Consider the following 19,590-nt stretch of genomic DNA (forward strand, 5'->3'; position numbering starts at 1 on the left):
ATATCGCCCACAAAGCTAGGATATTTACTTGATATCCCTTATAGAAAAACATTGCTGACCCTTGACATAATATTATCAGAACCCTCATAATAGTCTCATTGTTGTTTGGCAGGTAATTTCTTAAAAAGCTCTATCTACCCTATAACTCAGCAATGCACCACCCAGCATTTATTCAAGCTGGAAACATATCCACATTAAACTTTGTGCAAAATGATCATTAAAATGTTACTCACTTTAGCCAAAAACTACAAAAAATTCAGGTATCCATCAACAGGAGATTGGAAAAACATTGTGGTATATTATTCATTTAATAGAACACTTCTCAGCAATATTATTAAAGAACAAACTACCAAAATACATAGCCATCTCAAAAACCTAATGCTGTGTGAAAAAAGAAAACACAAAATACAATGCATGTTTACATGAATTCTAAAAAAAGCAAATTCACATATGGTGACAGAATTCACTGTTTGCTTTGATATGGAGATGAATTACCTTGCAAAGGGCACAAGGTAACTTTGGAGTGATGGAAATATTCTGTCTTGGTAGTGGTGAAGATTACACAAATGTAAGCATTTGTGAAAATGGTTTAAATTGTATGTTTAAAATTTAGAAAAAAGAAATATATCTTTTTCAAGGCTTACACAATATGAAAGTTTAACAAAAAATAAATAATATCTTCTATTTCTCTAATCCAAAGTCACTTCCAACAAGGCCAGCTGAAGTTGTTAAGCAAGGATTATAGGAGAAAAAAAGCCTCAAAATAATCTCTTAATGTTTATAGTCACACTACATCTTCTGCTCTTTTGTATATAAACTTAATATTTCTGAGAAGTTTGCTTCGCATTAATAAAATTCTGTTAAGAAAAATGTGATATTTAGAAATAACGCAAAAGCATAACTACATACCATTTTTATGTCACCTGAAAGCACTAATGGCTCTAAGGATTATTTAACTAAGTAAGGGGATTTTGCTTTTGTTTGAACTGCTATTTACCCATGATTAGGGACTAGATTTTGTAAAATTAAGCTTTAACTTTAGATTTCTCTCTAGAATTCAGGTAAGTCTGATGGTTATGGTTCCCTTACCCTGTAGGACATTAACTAGTTTGTATATGTTAGCAAATTCATTTCAACTTTTCTTTCACTGCATAACTGTCTAGTAGGTATTTCAAATTCTCACACGAACCATCTTTATCTCTTCATGGTTCTCCCAATAATGAGTTAAGAAATCCTTGACACCTGTCTACCATAATATTTGTATAAGAAACAAGTTTTAATTTTGTAAACAATTGTACTTTGACAATTCTCAAGTTTAACATATAGTTCACTTTCAAGACCAAAGGCCCTTAGATGTTCTTCTCCCCTTAGCTCTTCTCAAAAAATTTGAAGGCAGGTGGTTTCAAATACCATGAAACAGGAGAAAACTATTAAACCCCTGAAGCATATTTCCAAATGCAAGCATCAACTAAAGCATTTTTTAAAATTCCTGTCGCTAGTACACATGTGTGCATCTTCCTCCCCCCCTTAAATGTACACACACACACAACTTATGGACAGAATTTAATAGGTTGCATCAGGACAATGTTCCAAATGCAACAATTAGATTTTACTCATTCTGACAGTGAGGTGATGTCTCATCGTGGTTGTGATTTGCATTTCCCCAATGATGAGTGATGCTGAGCATCTTTTTACGTGTCTGTTGGCCATCTATGTGTCTTTAGAAAAATGTCTATTCATGTCTTCTGATCATTTTTAATTAAATGTGGTGGGGTATTTTTGGTGTTGAGTTGTATAAGTTCTTTATATATTTTGGATATTAACCCTTTATTGGATATATCATTTAAAAATATCTTCTCTGGTTTGTAGATGGTCTTTTTGTTTTGTTGATGGTTTCCTTTGCTGTGCTTTTTATTTTGGTGCAGCATTATTTACAATAGCTAAGATATGCAAGCAACTCAAGTGTACATCCACAGGCGAATGGATAAAGAAGATATCCATAGACACATACACATATACACACACATTGAGATATTACTGAGCTATAAAAAAAAGAAATCTTATCATTTGCAACAACATGGATGGATCTAGAGGGTATAATGTTAAATAGGTCATTCAGAGAAAGATAAACTTATGATTTCACTGCTATGTGGAATTTAAGAAACAAAACAAACAAACAAAAAAAGAGATGGACAAAAAACCCCAGACTTTTAACTAGAGAGGACAAACTGGAAATTGCTAGAAGAGAGGCTGGTGAGGGAATAGGTGAAATAGGTGAAGGAAATTCAGAGTACACTTGTGATAAGCACTAAGTAGTATATAGAATTGTTGAACCATGATATTGTACACCTGAAGTTAATATAACACTATTGTTAATTATATTTAAATGTTTGAAATAAGAATTTTTTAAAAAGAAAGTTGGAATGGCAATTTTAATATCATAAAATTGGACTTCAGAATAGGAGTATTTCCTGGGAAAAGGAAAAAAAAATATAATGATAAAGGGCTCATTTCACCAAGAATATACAAAACTGATAAATTACATGTACAAAATAATCTTCAGAATACAGTAAGCAAAATCTGATAGAATTGTAAAAATACAGCTATAGCTAAAATTATGGTTGATAATGTCAATATTTTTCTCTGTAATCTACAAAACATTAGATCAAAAATCAATAAGAAATTAGAAGACTTGAAGGTTATCAACCAATTTGACCTAATTAATATTCATAGAACACTCCACCCACCATAGTAGATTAGTCATCCATTTCAAGAAAATATGAAACATCTGCCAAGAGAAATGATATTCTGGGGCACAAAACAAACAAAATACACTTGAAAGATTTTAAATAATACAAAACAGAAGAAAAGTATAAAAAATGATTTTGAAAACATTCTATTTGGATATTTGATAAAAAAAAACTCTTCTAAACAAACAATGGGTTGAAGAAGAGCTTGCCAGAAAATCAGAAAATTTTTCAACTGAATTAAAGTGAAAATACAATATATCGAAACCATTGAGATGCAGATAAAGCTGTCCTTAGAGGGAAATTTTTAGCATTAATGCTTATTTTAGAAAATAAGAAAGACTTCAGATCAATGACCCAAGCTTTTAAAAAAAGTAGATAATTCACATGGAAAGGCATAGAAGCTAGTACAACAAAAACAAAATTGTAAAGAACAAAGTTGGAGGACTTTTCCTATACATTTTCAAGATTTATTGTAAATAACCAAATAATCAAGGCTATAATTTTGGTGAAAGGATAAACATATAACTCAATGAAGCCAAGAAGTATAATAAAATTAGACCCTCACATATGTAACCAATTGATTTTCAACAAAATTGTAAAGGCAATTCAATAAAGAATCAATGATCTTTTCCACAAATAGGGTGGAAAAGTTGGATATCTATTTGAAAAACAAGACAAAACAAAACCTCAATCCATGACACAGACCATATCAAAAAACTAAGTCAAATGAATTATAGATATATGGAAAATCTAAACTATAAAACAATTACAATACAATGTGAGATAAAGTCTTTGCGTCCTTAGATTATACAAATGTCTCAGATTTCTCAGTCAATATTTCATGAACCATAGAAGAAAAAATTGATATATTTTCCAATCAAGATTAAAAATGTCAGTTCTCCCAAAGACCATGATAACAAAATGAAAAGATAATGACAAATTGGAAGAAAAATATTTGAAAAACATATCAGATAAAGGTCTCATGTCCTAAATATTTAAAATTCAGTAAGAAGAATACAAACAATCCAGGAAAAAACTTAAAAGATTTGAGCAGATACCTTATCAAAACAGACATGGATTACAAATAAGCACATAAAAAGATACTCTGCATCAGCAATCCTTAGGAAAATGTGAATTAAAATCACAATGAAACTCTACTACACATCTATTGGAATGGCAAACAAAAAACTTGACAATACCAAAAGGCTAATGAAGATGTGAAATCATTCAATAATACTTTATTGGTGGTAATCAAAAAAATGGTATGACTACTTCAGAAATGAATGTTCAATTTCTTACTTATCATCACTTTTTTTTTCTTTGTTTCTTTTTCTTTTTCTTTTTTTTTTTTTTTTAGGGAGGGAGGGAGAGAGACAATGGACAAGTGGGGAGGAAGATCAGAGAGAGAGGGAGGAAGAAGGAGACACTCTGCTGAGCAGGGAGCCTGATGAGGGGTTCGATCCCAAGACCCTGAGATCATGACCTGAGCTGAAGGCAGACGCTTAACCAACTAAGCCACCCAGGTACCCCCTCTTACTTATTACTTTAAATGTATACTTTTAACAGGGCACAGTAATCTGATTCCTAGGTATTTACCAAGTAAAAAGAAAAACATGTTCACACAAAAAACCTGCACACGAATGTTCATAATAACATTATTCAAAGTCACCAGAAATTGGTAACAAGTCAAATACATTATCCATAACAGCTTAAAAGTAGAAACAATTCAAATAACTTTCACCTGGTAAATGGATAAACAAACTGGTATGGTCATACACTGAAATACTACACAGCAATAAAAAAGAACAAATGACATACAACAACAAAAAAAATGAATCTGAAATGCATAATGTTAAATAACAAGAGACAAACTCAAAATGACATATACTATATGATTCTACTTACATGATGTATAAAAAGCAATACTAGAGGGATAGAAAAGAAAGCAGTGGTTGCCAGAGTATGCTAAGGGGAAGCAGTGGTTGTAAAGAAGCACAAGTAAATTTGCGGGGGCGGGGGATGGAATTCCAAAGTCCCTTGTGATAGTGGTTTCACAACTTGTTATATTTGTCAAAACTCATAAAACTATTTAGTAAAAATTATGAATTTTACTATATGGAAATTATATCTCAATAAGCCTGAATTTAAGAAAAGCTAATAAACTAAGTAATATAAAATAATGACATAAAAAAAACAGAAAAGAAGGAAAAGAGAAAGAAAGGATAAGAGAAAAAATATACAAGCAAGATGGTAAACTTAAAATTAGTTATATGAGGGGCGCCTGGGTGGCTCAGTGGGTTAAAGCCTCTGCCTTCGGATCAGGTCCTGATCCCAGGGTCCTAGGTTCGAGCCCCGAATTGGGCTCTCTGCTCAGCAAGGAGCCTGCTTCCCTTCCTTTCTCTCTGTCTGCCTCTCTGCCTACCTGTGATCTCTGCCTGTCAAATAAATAAATAAAATCTTTTTAAAAATTAGTTATATGAGTAATTACATGAAGTACAAATGGACTAAACACTCCCAAATCAAAGGCAAAGATTTTCAGACTGGATTTTAAAAAACAGGTCAAGTATATGTTGTTATGCTTTAAATATAAGTACACAGATTGAAAGAAAAAGAATGGACATGATAGAGCATGCAAACAGTAACCTAAAAAAAAGCTTGTGTGGTTATATTAATATCAAAGTTACCTTTAAGAAAGAAGTGTATCACAAATAAAGGGTGGCATTTCCTAAAGCTAAAAGGGGCAATTCAACAGGAAGACAAAAATAATCCTAAATTTTTATGTCTGTTTTAACATAGCTTGAGACAGTGTACCTAAGTATTAATAGAAGAATAGAACCCTAATTATAGTTTAATATACCTACTTCTGGTGTATTAGATACCATAGAATGACTAGATAACAAAAATTATAAATTATATTGAAATCTGAACAAAATTAACAAATTTGATCTACTCTATATATAAATATATATTATGAAATATATATCAAATTTAATAATATATTAATATAACATAGATTAAACTGTATTATTAAATATTTAAATTTAATTTATCTAAGTGTATTGAATTTATTTGAATATTTGAATATTAAATACATTAATATTAAAAATATATTAATATATAAAGAAATATATATTTCTTGACCCAGTAGTCAAGAGAGCGCAATAACAATTAGATAATAAAAATTCAGCACATAAAATTCATGGGATATGGTAAAGCAGTGTGTGCTATTTATTATTTTTTGCCTCTCTGCTCCAAATTCCACCTATTTGTTAGCTTTTTGTAAATAGGTTTTGGCCCTTTTAAATATTTTTCCTTGCTGGCTAGAACTTTGTCATTAGAGGGCACTGGAAACACACTGCAGGGGCAAACTGTTTTTGCTTCCTGATTCTGGTATGCTTGCTGGGCAAGCTTCTCCAGGAAACATTACTTTCCCCAGCACAAGGGTTCTGCAGTTCACAATGGCCAGGAGTTTTGCCTGAACCTCCGTTGGGCAGCTTTGTAGCAAAGTGTCTGCTCTGAGGTTTCCCTGGCACTTCAGAGGGTGGATTTCCAGCACAGTTTTTACCAATATGGTACTGTAAGAACTTCTCTGCCATTCAGTGAGCTACAGCAACCTTCCACAACAAGGTCTGAATCTCAGGCCTTGAGGGGGTCTCTCTCTTGGGTGTGCTATCTCAGCTGCGGAGGTAGTAGCTGTAGAATGTTCTTTATGTTTTGCTGACCAATCCATCATTACTCCAGTCCACTGGTAGCATTAATAACTCTTTATTTTTTCTTTTCTTTTTTTATTATGTTATGTTAGTCAATCATTTATTATGTTAAACTTTTTGAAATTACTGTGTGTTTTCTCTCTCCTGATTGGACCTATTGATTCATAGTGCTTACAGTAAAAATTACTTTAAATACAAATATTAGAAAAGAAAAAAATCAATTTCTAAGTTATAATCTTAAGAAATAGAAAAAGAATAGAAAATAGGAGGAAAAGAGTTAAAGTTAAAACAAAAATTGATAAAATAGAAAGCTGACATAAAATGGAGAAAAATCAGCAAAGTCAGAATTTTGTCCTTTCAGAATACCAATAAATTTGATAAACTATTTGCAAGATAATTATGAACAGTTTTATACAAATAAATGTGACAACCTAAGTAAAATGGAAGATTTCCTTTAAGATTTATTTATTTATTTTAGACAGTGTGTAGGTGGGGGGACACAGGGAGAGAAAAGAATCCTCAAACAGACCTCATTGAGCACAGAGGTCTGTGCAATGCTTGATCTCAGGACCCTAAGATCATGACCTGAGTTGAAATCAAGAGTCAGATGCTTAACTGAGTCACCCAGGCCCCCCTGGAAGATTTTCTTTAAAAATGATGATTTATCAAATTGACACAAGAAAAATCAGAAAAAAATTTGAATAGTTGTTAAATATATTAAATCCATAATTAAAAACATAACCCCAAAGAAAATGTCAAGCCTAAAGGTCTTTACTGGTAAATTCTTGGAATATTTAAGAAAGAAATAGTACTAATCTTCCACTACCTCTTCAAGGAATAGAGAGAGAAAATTTATTCATAACTTATTTTATGAGTCCAGCATAAACCTGATATAAAAATATAACAACAAAATTATAATATTAACAGACACACAAATAAGAGCAAACTATTAGAAAATCAAACCCAGAGAATACATTAAAAAGATAATAAGTCATGGGGCACCTGGGTGGCTCAGTGGGTTAAAGCCTCTGCTTTTGGCTCAGGTCATGATCCCAGAGTCCTGGGATCGAGCCCCACATCGGGCTCTTTGCTCAGCGGGGAGTCTGCTTCCTCCTCTCTCTCTGCCTACTTGTGATCTCCATCTGTCAAATAAATAAATAAAATCTTAAAAAAAAAAGATAATAGGTCATAACCAAATTGGTTTATTCTAGGAATAAAAAATGTTTGAATTTTGAAAGTTAGTCAATATAATTCACCTCATTAAGGTAATAAAAGTGAAAATCATATAATTACCTTAACAGATGCAAAAAGGCATCTAATTAAATTAACCACTATTTCATGATAGAAACTCTCAGCAAGCTAGGAATAGAAGAAAACTTCTTTAACGTGATTACATTTATATATAAAAAGACTACTGTTAACATATTTAGTGGTGAAATGTTGTGTGCTTTCTCCCTGAGTTCAGGAACAGCTCAAGTACTTCTGTTTTTATTCTACTATTCATTTTATTACTTCACTAATTGATACCAGTTAGTACAACAAAACAAGAAAAAAGAATTAAATGGTATAAATACTGGAAAGGATCCTGTAAAACTGTCATTCCAGGTGATATTATTGTAAATAATGGCGAAACTCAAAAGAACATATATACTATTAGAGTTAATAAATGAATTAAGCTGTCAATATATAAATACCCATTATATTTGTATATATTAGAAAAGATAATTAGTAAATTAAATTTTAGAAACAGTATCAGTAACAATAGTTTTTGAAAACCTCAAATATCTAAGAATGAATCCAATGAAGGATGCATGATCACAAAACTGAAAACTGTAAAACTGCCAGGAAAAATTAAAGATGACCTAAATAAATGGATAGCTATACCATGTTCAAGGATTTGGAGACTCAATATTGTAAAGATGTTAATTCTCCTCAAATTAATTTACTGATTCAGTGCAGGTTCAATCAAGATTTCAGCAGGTTTTTCTTTGGAAATTTTTAAGGAGAATACTAAAATTTATACATAAATGCAAACAGCCTATAATAGCCAAAGAATCAGCTTGAAGAAATTGTTGGAGGATTTACATTATCAGATATCTAGACTTGGCATAAAGTGACAATATTTAAGACAGAATGTCTTAAATTCTATTAAGAATTTAAATTAATAGAATTTAAGACATTCTGTCTTAAATATTGTCATTGCTGATATTGCAGCAATGACAGATAAAACAGATCAGTGGAACAAAAAGAAAGTCCAGAAATAGAGCAACATATATAATAGTAAGCTGATGTACAATGAAGGCGCAACTCCAAGTTTATGGTAGTAAGATTTTTTTTCAATAAGTGAAGCTGCATGATTCATATGGAACAAACAGACCTTAACACTATTTTACATCACTTGCAAAAATTAATTTCAACTGGATTGTAGACCTAATATATAAGGAAATCAGTAATTTTCTAGAACAGGAGTTGATAATTTTTTTCTGTAAATGGCCAAATAGTCAATATTTTTGGTGACTATGGGTGACAGAGTCTCTGTTGCAACTCTACAACTCTTTTGTTCTCGCACAAAAGAATCCTTAGACAATACATAAATGAATGGAAATGGCTGTGTTCCAATAAAAAATATATTTACAAAAACCTGTGGGCAGACCACATGGGCCATCATTTGCTGCCCCTGTTCTAGAACATAACACAGAAGAATTTTATGACCTTGGGGTAGGCAGTGATTTCTTAAATAAGACTCCCCCCAAAAATATGAACCACAAAAGGTTGATAAAGTTCTTAAATTCTATTTCTGAAAAGACAGCATTGAGTCAAACAGCAAGACACAGCCTAAAACAGGATATTCATGATATATATGCATATATATCTGTGTATGCATATATACTATATCATATATACAGCATATGTATCCAACAAATCACTCATAGCCACAATATCTAAATACCTACAAATAGATAAGAAAAAGATAAATAACTCAATGAAGATAGCTCAAACAAAGTGAGTAATAAACCTAAAAAGATACTTCGTAGAGACTACTAAGCATGTACATGAGAATCTGAAAAGATGTACTTTATGATCAGTCATCAGGGAAATGCAAATAAAAATAAAGCCATAATAAAATATCAGTTCACACTCAGCATGGCTACAATTAAAAAGACTGACAATATGAAGTGGTGGCCAGGATATGGAGAAACTAGGCCTGGAACTTTCATATATTACCAATGAGAATATAAATTGTTACAATCACTATGAATCACTGGGGTCTACTAAAGCCTCTCTTATCACCAGGCAGTTCCAACTGAGAAAATACATGGTATATGAGAGAAAATGCATGAACATGTCCCACGAAAGGCATGTACAAGACTATCATAGCATTTTTCCTCCTAATAGCCCGAGACTAGAAATAACTCAAATGCCTATTAATGGTAGAGTGAATAAATTGTGGCAGAATAGAATACTACAAGCAGTTAAAAAAACTGATAACATGGATAAGTATAACAGATAATACTAAACAAACAAACAAAAACCCCAGGCACAAAATTCTATTTCTATGAATTTCAGACAGACAAAATAATCTATGGTTGTCGGCACAATGGAGATAGTGGTTACATGAGTAATACATATATAAAAGTTCATTGGATCATATACTTAAAATTTGTGCACTTTAATGTCAGTATGTCAAAACTCAAAAATAATTTTATTTATTTATTTATTTTAAGATTTTATTTATTTATTTGACAGAGAGAGATAGCACAAGTAGGCAGAGAGGCAGGCAGAGAGAGAGGAAGGGATGCAGGCTCCCTGAGCAGGCTCCCTGCTGAGCAGGGAGCCCGATGTGGGGCTCGATCCCAGGACCCTGGGATCATGACCTGAGCTGAAGGCAGAGGCTTTAACCCACTGAGCCACCCAGGCGCCCTCAAAAATAATTTTTTTAAATCATAGAAATTTCAAGAATATATTTTCACTGAAAGACATAAGAGTAAAATATCAATCCTACCTTCATGTCTTGCTCTCCCATTCTTGCTGTCTTCCCTAAAGAAAAGAGTCAAGTGAGCTTACTTCCAAATCAATTTCTATGCATTTATATGCATAAATACATGCCAATATATGGCAACATTTAAAAAATATACGTTAATGCGTCACAATAATTCTATAATTTTAATTTTACTCTAAAAATACATCTTAAGCTCTTTCTAAGTCTAATGCAGATCGGCTTAAATTTTTTTTAAAGGTACACAATGTTCGTAGTATCAAGGTAACATAATAAATTCAGTAGTTTTCCAATTAGTGGAAATTTAGATTATTCCTATTTTTCACTCGTCAAAGCTATGCTGCATCAAACATTCTTAAGTTTTCTTTGTGCACATAAGTAAGTATTTCATGGTACACTATGAACAATTAACTTACTTTGGCTAAAACTGTAAAACCAAAATTGCTGAGTAAAAGAAAATTGTATAATAAAATTATATAATAAAAAAAATAAATTTGATAGAATTTACCAAACTGCTTTCCAGAAAGCCTTACAAATTATATTCTGACCAAGTATACATAAAAATATACCTGATTCCCCACATCTTTTAAACACTAAATATTATCAACCTTTTAAAAGTTTTTATTTAAATTCTAGTTAGTTAATATACAGTATAATATTAGTTTCAGGTGTATATAAATATTATCATTTTTAAAAATTATTATCAATCTTTTAAAATTCTGCCAGTTCTAAGGATATAAAAGAAAAAAAAGCAATTCACTGTTACTTTAAATTACAAATCTTAAGTCAGAAAAAGACAATAACCAAATGATCTTACTTGCATGTCAAACCTAAAAAACAAAAAAAAAGCAAAAACAGAACCACAGATACAGAGAAAAAACTGATGTTGCCAGAAGGGAGGGGGAAAGGGGATGGACAAAATGAATGAAGGGGAGGGAGAGATTCAGGTCTTTAGTTATGAAATGAGTAAGGCATGGGGATGAAAGGTACAGCAATAGGGAATATAATCAATGGTATGGTAATAACATTGTACTGTGACAGATGGTGCTTACACTTGCAGTGAGCATAGCACAAGTACAGAGATACTCAATCACTATGTTGTATACCTGAATCTAATGTAACATTGTGTGTCAACTATATTTCAATTAAAAATTATATTTCTATTCATTATTTCTATTTCTTCCCACTGAAGTGATTATTTATATCTTTCATACATGTTTCTATTAGGTTGTTTATATATCCTTTATTGATTTTTTGGTGCTTATTACATATCATAAAATGTATTCAAAAACAGGTTGAAAATATCGTCTCCTGCTTTGTCACTTTTAACTATTCTTTTTCTTATCACATAGTACTGGCTAGGACTCTCAAAACAGTATTGAAAAACTTTAGTGTGAAACTTCTGATATTTTATGATTAGGCATGATGCTTTGTGTATACAGATATCTTTCATTAAAATTGAGAAGTTTTTCCTACATCTGGTTTGCTAAAATCATTTCCTTCCTAATAAAAAAAATAGATGTCAAATTGTATTGAACGCTTTTTGGCTTCTCTTAAGATAATTAATCATTTTTTTCTTTGAGTATAATGATTTGTATTAATATATTCTGAATTTTGAATCAGCTTTGACTACCTTGGATAAATCCTACTTAGTTACGATTTTTCTACATTTCTATATAAATGTATTCATTTAAAAAACACATTTCTGGGGGCGCCTGGGTGGCTCAGTGGGTTTAGCCGCTGCCTTCGGCTCGGGTCATGATCCCAGGGTCCTGCGATCGAGTCCCGCGTCGGGCTCTCTGCTCAGCAGGGAGCCTGTTTCCCTCTCTCTCTCTGCCTGCCTCTCTGTCTACTTGTGAGTTCTCTCTGTCAAATAAATAAAATCTTTAAAAAAAAAACAAAACACATTTCTGGGTTCACTTTGCTAATACTTAGGATTTCTGTGTTTGTGTTCATAAATACTACTTGTATTTCTACCAGGTTTTATTTTATAAGTTACAAGCATAACTTTTGATTTTATATTGATAGGATTGTTAAAGTTCATTATTAATAAAGCTTCTTATGGAATTGTTTCTTTTATCAACATGTATGTTCTTTACCTTGTTAAATTCACTTTGCATTAATTTTTTTTTGTCTGACATTGTTATCACACTTAATTATTTTTAATGCTTGCAGGATATATCTTTGCATGTGCTTTTATTTATAACCTTCTTTTTAGATGTAGTTCTTCTAAATAGCTTAGAGCTAGATGTGCTCTTGCTTTACCAAACTTAAGATTCTCTGTCTTTATTAAAGAAATTGATTCCATTTGTAATGTATTGTATCCACTGTCAAATGATTACTAATGGCTTAACTTTTTTCCTGCCATCTGGTTGTATGTATGAATGTATTTTTTGTCATGCTTTTAGAACTTCCCTCTTCTCACTTCATCATGCCTTGTCTCTGATGTCTTTCTATTGCTGTCACCTAGAATAGGGTTTGGCCTGCAGGCCAAATCAGTCTTGCTGCCTGTTTTATAAATAAAGTTTTATTGGACCACAATCATGACGATTCAATTACATATTATCTGTGGCTGCTTTCAGTCTACAGCAGTAGAGTTGAGTAGTTGTAACAGAGACTTAATGAACCACAAGCAGAGAATATTTACTCTCTCATATTTTACAGAAAGTTTGCGAACATCTAATCTAGATTTTAATTTTATGTTACTGATTTCTAAACATAAACCATATTTAGATAACTACAAGTTAAATAATTTTTCTTTTCACTGTTTCTTGAACATATTCATCTTTCTTAGATTCCTTATTTATTTTGTTAAAGCTCATCCTATAGTCTACTTTTTTAAAAAAAATATTTTATTTATTTATTTGACAGAGATCACAAGTAGGGAGAGAGGCAGGCAGAGAGGGAGGAGGAAGCAGGCCCCCCCATGGAGCACAGAGCCCAATGTGGGGCTCAATCCCAGGACCCTGGGATCATGACCTGAGCAGAAGGCAGAGGCTTTAACCCACTGAGCCACCCAGGTGCCCCTATAGTCTACTTTCAAGGAGATTCTGTGATACATAACTGCTAAGGCTTTTTATTTCAAAAATCTTGTTTTTTAAACTCTAAGTGTGGTTTGTGGTTTGTTTCATATTTGTGGATGTAATAACACCCTCAGTCTCTCTGAGGATAACATATATTTGTAATAATTGTAACTATCTATTTTACTTATAATAATTTTATTTTTCTTAAAATTCTAAGATAACATTTATAAAATAAATTTATACTTATCTTTTTATTTTATTTATTAGCTCTCTTTCCTCGGTATTATTTCAGAATTTACTGAGTTTTGTGCCTCTACAAATGCAGATTACTCTTGTACTTTGTTAATAAGAATCCCTATTAGCCCTTTATTTCTGCTTAATGTGGACTGACTTTGGTGGTTATAGGAAAAGGGAACGACATACTGCTGAGCAGAATATTTTCAGAGTGAGGAGTCTCCCTCCTGAGATCCATTCTCCTATGCTATTCTTTGGCTCCCATGACCCCACAGCCTCACTGTTTTAATATGTGGACCAATATAAGCAAGAAAAGGGAAGGCGATCAGCAGTCTAACTGCTCCACATGCAGGGTCTCAATCCTTCTGGTCACTACCTTAGCACCCCCTATTCACTGAATCTGCTCACTCTGAGCTGGGACCTTCCCTGAAATTGCTTCCATCTCCTTAGCTGCCTTAAGCTTCTGAGTATTCGAGGTTCACTTGCTCTAGTTTATTCATCCAAGTTCTGACACCACCATCTCCTAAAAATTTCTGATACACTGATGACACTTTTTGCCCCCCATCCTGTTACCAATTATTTCCCTCTCCCTTCCCCCCTCCCATCTCTCAATCTTTTCTGTCTTTTCATTAGATTCGGTAAAGATTAAGTTTCCCTCAATCTGACATCTTGATTTAATCTTCATATATGGGATTCTTAAATTAATGCTTTCAAAACACCATTAAATACAATTTACTTCTGAGCAGTAACTTAAGATCGAATTATTTTTATATCAAAACATTTTAAAAGATATTCAGAAAGAGTATCTTTGATGCAGAAAGGAAACCGAAGCCTTACTCCAATGATATATTTGAGGGTATTAAAAATGATAAAATGACTTTCACCAACTGTAGTGGAAAGGGCTATTTAGTCCAAAGTCACTTCTCTTTAAAAATAGGTTGGGGAATCTACTTATTTAAAAAGTGTTCTTTCATGAGGAAGAGGGGCAGTGGTTGCAGAAGCGCTGTAGTCATTTAGACATTGTTTTTCCAGCTAATAACAATCTTAACATATTAAGCAGCAGCAGTAATCAGTGACATTTGTAGTCAGAAAAATTTGGCTATCGAGCTCATCCTGTTTTGGAACTTTACTCCTATCCTGCCATATGCAATCCCTTGACTGCTGAGTAGCCTATTCCAAATACATCACAAATTAACTTAGCAGTTTTAATGCTGATTTAAGGGAACTCTTCCTAGAGTAGCTAGAAAGCATAGACTCTGACCCTGCACTCCCCCCTCCTTTCTGGTTTTTGAAGTCCCTGAAAATAAGAGAAGCTGGTTTCATTTGGCTTTCTTTAGGGACCTTAAAAGGGATGAGTATGTTTGAAATTCCTATGGCTACTCTGAGTTTTCCCAGCTGATTATTAACAGCTTCTATTCTTTCTCCTTTTCCAGTCCCAGAGTTGTTAGTTGCCAGAGTTTGCTGTCAGACACCTCTGTATACTCCCAGAGCTTTCGGAGATAGAATTTGATGAACCTCCCTAATTTTTTTTGTTAGTTGTGGGTAAAAATTTTTTCCTTGCAGTGAATGGTGCCTGTCTCACTATTTGCTGTGCCCCAATTTCAGCCTGGAGGGGTGTGAATATTTTTTCATGCTCTGATCAAGTTATCTCCTGAAGCAGCGGGCCTCAGGGGCAGGATAGCTTTTGGTAACCACAACCTGTACTTCCTCGGATTTTAAAGTGGTGGTACATGGTCACCAGGCTACATTTGGTTTTCAGGGCTCCTATCACTGTTGGGGCCCTTGCACTCTCCCATCACCCCTTGTCTGTCTTTATCCTCTTTAACCTCCCCAGGAAGAGGGAAAAAAGGGAAATTCATATTATTTGGCTCTTACTGTATGCTCACTGTGTGCCTTATGCTACGTATTTTCACAAATAATTTCCATCAAACCCACCCTCAAGCATAACTGCACAAGGGAATTGTCCTTATCCCTACTTTTACCAGGTAGGAAACTGAGGCTCAGAAAGGTAATCAACTTACCTGTGACTACAAAAATGGCAAGCAGTAGATCTGGGACGTGGATCCTAGACTCTAAACTCTAAAACCCAGAGTATCTTCCAGAGAAGAAGCCTCCAGCCTGACTCACCCAAGAGCATGGCTCCGAATGCAAATGAGAAACAAGAGTTGAAAGGAGAATATAACTCTTCTTGAAAGATACAGAGCTGGCCAAAGTTTAAAACTGGAGAACTGAGGGCGCCTGGGTGGCTCAGTCAGTTAAGCGTCTGACTCGATTTTGGCTCAGGATACGATCTCAGGGTTGTGAGATTGAGCCCTGTGTCAGGGTCCGTGTGGGCATGGAGTCTGCTTAAGATTGTCTCTCTCTCTACCCCGAATTGCTAAGGAAATGTTGAAAAAGAAAAACAAAACTGGGGCATCATGTTGCCTCATTTCAAGCTTGACTACAAAGCTGTGATCACCAAGACAGCATGGTACTGGCACAAAAACAGACACATAAATAAGTAGAAAAGAGTAGAGAGTCCAAATATGGACCCACAACTCTATGGTCAAATAATCTTCGACAAAGCAGGAAAAAATATACAGTGGAAAAAAGACATTCTCTTCAATAAATGGTGCTGGGAAAATTGGACAGCTATGTATAGAAGAATGAAACTTGACCATTCTCTCACACCACACACAAAGATAAACTCGAAATGGATAAAAGACCTCAATGTGAGGCAGGAATCTATCAAAATTCTGGAGGAGAACATAGGCAGTAACCTCTTCCACATCAGCCACAGCAACTTCTTTCAAGATATGTCTCCACAGGCAAAGGAAAAATAAGTGAAAGTGAACTTCTCGGATTTCAACAAGATCTAAAGCTTCTGAAAAGCAAAGGAAACAGTCAACAAAACAAAGGCAACCCATGGAATGGGAGAAGATATTTGCAAATGACACTACAGACAAATGGCTGATAGCCAAGATCTATAAAGAACTCCTCAAACTCAACACTAAAAAAACAGATAATTCCATCAAAAAATGGGCAGAAGACATGAACAGACTTCTCCAAAGAAGACATACAAATGGCTAACAGACACATGAAAAAATGTTCATCATCATTAGCCATCAGGGAGATCCAAATCAAAACCACATTGAGATACCACCCTACACCAGTTAGAATGGCTTAAGTTAATAAGACAGTAAACAACAACTGTTAGAGAGGTTGTGAAAAAAGATAAGCCCTCTTACACTGTTGGTGGGAATGCAAGTTGGTGCAGCCACTTTGGAAAACAGTGTGGAGACTCCTCAAGAAATTAAAAATAGAGCTACCCTATGATCCTGCAATTGCGCTACTGGGTATTTACCCCAAAGATACAGATATAGTGAGCAGAAGGGCCATCTGTACCCCAAAGTTCATAGCAGCAATGGCCACAGTTGCCAAACTGTGGAAAGAGCCAAGATGTCTTTCAATAGACGAATGGATAAAGAAGATATGATCCTTATATACAATGGAGTATTATGCCTCCATCAGAAAGGATGAATACCCAACTTTTTAACCCACTGAGCCACCCAGGCGCCCCCAGAATACCCAACTTTTTAATCAACATGGACGGAACTGGAGGAGATTATGCTGAGTGAAATAAGTCAAGCAGAGAGAGTCAATTATCATATGGTTTCACTTACTTGTGGAGCATAAGGAATAACAAGGAGGACATGGGGAGAAGGAGAGGAGAAGTAAGTTGGGGGAAATTGGAGGGGGAGACGAACCACGAGAGACTGTGGACTCTGAGAAACAAACAGGGTTTTGGAGGGGAGAGAAGTGGGGAGTTGGGTGAGCCTGATGGTGGGTATTGCACCATGCACGTATTGCATGGAGCACTGGGTGTGGTGCATAACAACGAATCTTAGAACACTGAAAAAATAAAATTAAATTAAAAAAAAATTCTCTCCCTTTCTCTCCTTCCCCATCCCTCTCTCTCTTCCTTTCAAACAAAACAAAACAAAACAAAACACACACATACATACAACAAAACAAACAAGCAAAAACACTGAAGAATGGTAGGTCCAGAAGTCAGACCGAACAGACAAAATTGGCCAGTTTGGAAATTTTTGTAGAGTCATGGAGACATAAATTTTCAGTATGGGTTAATTAAGTTCTCAGTTCCTGCACTATTTTGGATAAGCCAGTAAGGTTTTTTTTTTTAAAAAATTAATTAATTAATTAGAGAGAGAGAGTGAGAGAGAGCATGAAAGGGGGAGAAGGTCAGAGGGAGAAGCTGACTCCCCGCAGAGCTGGGAGCCCGAGGCAGGACTCAATTCCCGAACTCAGGGATCATGACCTGAACTGAAGGCAGTGATTTAACCAACTGAGCCACCCAGGCACCCAGCCAGTAAGTTTTGTTGTTGGCCCATTCTGCCTTCTTTCTCTCATTGGCCTAAATAAAAGGAACTCTCTCCAATTCAATAACTGAATTCAATGAACATATACTGTTTGGCTACTTTATGGTAGAGACTATGTTGTCCCTATATGTTGAAGATAGAGGGAAGAATGAAAACATACGTCCTGCCCTCATACAGTTCCTAGTACTGAGAGCCAGGGTTGGGGAGGGCAGACACAAGTAAACCTATAATTAACTTATAATATGATCATATCTCTGACATAAGGCTATGCAAGTTTCTATAGGACCACAGAGAAAAGAGCCAACTCAACCAGGTTGGGGGTGGGCTGCGGAATGGATAAGGCAAGACTTCCAAGAGGATACAATTCATATGATTGAGCCCTTCAGATGATCAGGACCATACTGTATGTGTAAAACTCTTTTGGAGAAAGAGGGATTCACACCAAAGTAAGAGAGCAATGGGGACCTTTTCCTGGGGGGGTCTGAGAAGATAAATCAGTTGCTAGAACTATTTTGGAACCTAAAAGAACTTTTAGTTCCCTAGCTCTCTTTAAGTTTCTGTGAGGTCACTTGTATGTCTGTTCCTAGGTTTCTGGGTGGTTATTCTGGATTTCCCCAAGGCCAGGACAATAATCTGTTGTTCCTCATTTGTGCCTTCTTACCCTGGAGCTTGATGAGGAAATCTACTCTGTTCCCCTCAACCCCTAGGCCTATTGCTCCTACTATTATTAAGCAACTATCACATCTTCTGGAAGCCTTTTCAGCCTGTCTACTCACAATTTCAGCTTACTTATTGCCTCTGCTTGTTGCTATGGTGTAATGGTTTTTGAGGTCTGCCTTCTCACGTGTGTCTTTTAGCTACTGCTTTTATTGCCACTGCCTACCCTCTATCATATTAGTATTCTCCAAGAAAGGAACGAGTTTGTTAATAATTACTAACCTCTTCCTTAGGCAAAGCTCTCATACTTGGTTAACTCATAGGTCACTGTCTAGCCAGGGGATTGGTTGCCTTCATGTTGGAGCTGAGCCCTATTTCAACCAGGGGCCCAGGGTTACAAGTGACAAAGATGTTGGTCTACAACAATTGAGCCATTTACAAGGCAGACATAGAAGGTACCCAAGGATATAGTAGACAACCTAAAGCTAGGCTGACTGAGGAGAATGATGCTACAGATACATTTGAGTCACTATAAATGGAAAAGCAAAAAACATACTGACATCAACCATAATAGTCCCTTGGCTAACTTCAGGTAACAGTAAGGGGGGAAAAAGGATGAAGAAAAATAGAAAGTTTCTCGGAATAAGCATTTACAAGAAATAACACAGAAAATAAGTACACCCAAGGAAAGGAGACAAGTTGACCTACCTGACAGGAAATGGTCTTTTCTGAGGTGCTTAAGAAGATTATCAAAAGACTTCTTTCTTCCCTCAAATACATGAGGTGGGAAGTGATGTCACGAAGATGATGACATAGGTTGTTCCTGACTTTTGCTCTCCC

The 19,590-nt window shown here is 34.6% G+C and overlaps 1 long non-coding RNA gene across 1 annotated transcript in view; it reads right to left on the reverse strand.

Annotated features, from left to right (window-relative positions):
• The window catches only part of LOC122893105, a 105,029-nt gene extending 85,439 nt beyond the window's left edge, over window positions 1-19,590 (reverse strand). The window contains exons 1-2 of the long non-coding RNA XR_006381577.1: window positions 19,459-19,590; window positions 10,464-10,498 (exon numbers count right to left, since the gene is read on the reverse strand). This is a non-coding gene — a long non-coding RNA (uncharacterized LOC122893105). The remainder of the gene's footprint in view (window positions 1-10,463; window positions 10,499-19,458) is intronic.

This window comes from Neovison vison, chromosome 13 (assembly GCF_020171115.1).
Source record: "Neovison vison isolate M4711 chromosome 13, ASM_NN_V1, whole genome shotgun sequence".
NCBI classification, from domain to species: domain Eukaryota; kingdom Metazoa; phylum Chordata; class Mammalia; order Carnivora; family Mustelidae; genus Neogale; species Neogale vison.